Below are 2,500 nucleotides of genomic sequence, written 5' to 3'. Positions count from 1 at the left end.
TGTATATCTATATATCTATCTATCTGTTTATCTATATATCTATCTATCTGTTTATTTTTATATCTACCTATCTGTTTATCTATATATCTATCTATCTGTTTATCTATATATCTATCTATCTGTTTTTATATATATCTATCTATATTTTTATCTGTCTATCTATCTATCTATATCTATCTATCTATCTATATCTATCTATCTATCTATCTATATACCTGTTTATTTATATATCTATCTATATGTTTATCTTCATATCTATCTGTTTATCTATATATCTATCTATCTGTTGAGAGAGAGAGAGAGAGAGAGAGAGAGAGAGAGAGAGAGAGAGAGAGAGAGAGAGAGAGAGAGAGAGAGAGAGAGAGAAAGAGAGAGAGAGAGACAGAAAGAGAAAGAGAAGGAGAGGGAGAAAGAGAGAGAAAAAAATAAAGAGAGAGAGAGAGAGAAAGAGAAAGAGAGAGAGAGGGGAAGAAAGAGAAAGAGAGAGAGAGAGAGAGAAGAAAGAAAGAGAGAGAGAAATAAGTAAAATATCTACCTCCATTCTCTAACAAAAAGGGAAAGTGATGACAACATACCTTCACACTACCCAGCTGACGACGAACAAATTGTCAGCAAAAGGGAGCAGTTTAGGTGTGTGTGTGTGTGTTTGTGTGTGTGTGTGTGTGTTTGTGTGTGTGTTTGTGTGTGTATGTGTGTTTGTGTGTGTGTGCGTGTGTATGTGTGTTAGTGTGTGTGTGTATATGCGCGCGCGCGCGCGTGTGTGTGTGTGTGTGTATGTGTTTGTGTATGTGTGTATATGTGTGTGTGTGTATATGTGTGTGTGTTAGTGTGTGTTAGTGTGTGCGTCTGTACTTGTGTCGATAAGCAAATTTGCATATCACTTTCTTGCATATAGTACTGCTAGTATAATCCAGACTAGCATACATATTCCCACTATTTACGAACCAGCCTTGCCTGTTTATACCAATAAAAGTTAAAGTAAGTCGACACAAATGCACAAAGTGAATATTGAAATGGTGCTGCATTACATCTCGGAAAGGTAATGGTGACAAAAATTATTTACTCACACAAAAGGCTATGTATGTGGATGGTAATAGTGGTGATAATGATGATCGTGATGGTGATGATGATTGTGATGATGATGATGGGGATCTTGCTATTAAAACGACTAGTAATGATAATGATAGTACAGATAATAGCTATAATGATGGTAATGAAAATGATAATAATGATAATTCTGCTAAAAAGAACAGCAATAATGATGAAAATGATAATGGTTAAAACAATAATGATAATGATTATAATAATGATGATGGTAGTAATGATAACGATGATAGTAAGGATAATGAAAATAATAATAATTATAAGGATAATGAAAATAATAATAATTATAAACATAATGAAAATAATGATAATTATAAGGATATTAGTAGTGATAATGATAAAGATGATGATATGATAAATTTGATAATGATAATGATAACAATAATAATTATATTTATGATACTAGCAATGATAATGATGATAATAACGATGCCATAAAATCCAAACACTCTACACCCTATTCTCTAAGGAAATATACACACATACATCAAGTATCAAATTATATAAAACATGCTGAAGACAAAAAAAAAATGCTACCACTCTATCGACAGCTTCTCTTTGGAAAAAGGTAAAGAATAATGGCTAGTATCGAAGAAGTAATGAATAGCATTAATGGCAGAGGGTGGCATTAATATCCAGGTGTGATGTATGAGTGAGGGTCTACCTGTATTAAGTGCAGGTTTTCGGGACCATCTCGACAAATGGCTTTCGTCGGCTAATGGCGCGGTGAAACTCTACGGTCGATCACGCCAGGTTTCACTACCTCGTCTCTTTTTTTTTTTCTCTCTCTTTCTCTTTCTCTCTCTCTCTTTCTTTTCTTTTCTTTTTTTTGGGGGGGCAATAGGTTGCGCCCGTTGTCAATAAGAAGCGTGTCCTTATATTGTTGTTTATAGCGTTGTTATCGTCTATGTAGGAGAGAGAGGAGTAATTATGGAGGGAATATGATGAGAATGAGAATGAAACTATTCGCTATCACTATTGTTAATATTGTCATTTTTATTTTAATTCATTTTTAATGTTTATTCTAAATTTAATGTTATTCTAAATTTAAGATGATGATATAACGGAGATGATGAGTTATTGGCTCTATTATTGTCATCATAATCTTTACTATTGTTGTTATTATGATATCATTTATATTGTTATCTTCAATGTTGTTATTGTCATTATATTATTATTACCATTATCATTAATGTTATCGTCTTATCATTATTAAAGATATTTGTTTTGATGGAATTAAGGATAATATCATTATTATTATCACTGCATTATCGTTATCAGAGTACTACTTTTTATCATTACTATTATTATTATCATTATGTTATTATTATTATTATTATCATCATTATTATCATGTTATTATTATCATTATTACAATTTTATCTTTATTATTATA

General features: G+C 31.3%; 1 protein-coding gene across 1 annotated transcript in view; it reads left to right on the top strand.

Annotated features, from left to right (window-relative positions):
• Window positions 1–2,500, top strand: part of LOC113805614 (hemicentin-1) — a 99,063-nt gene that overhangs the window by 56,596 nt on the left and 39,967 nt on the right. The window lies entirely within an intron of this gene.

Source organism: Penaeus vannamei, chromosome 23, assembly GCF_042767895.1.
Source record: "Penaeus vannamei isolate JL-2024 chromosome 23, ASM4276789v1, whole genome shotgun sequence".
Taxonomy (NCBI): Eukaryota; Metazoa; Arthropoda; class Malacostraca; order Decapoda; family Penaeidae; genus Penaeus; species Penaeus vannamei.
Note: the sequence above shows the minus strand (reverse complement) of the source record. Positions and strands in the feature narration are given on the sequence as shown.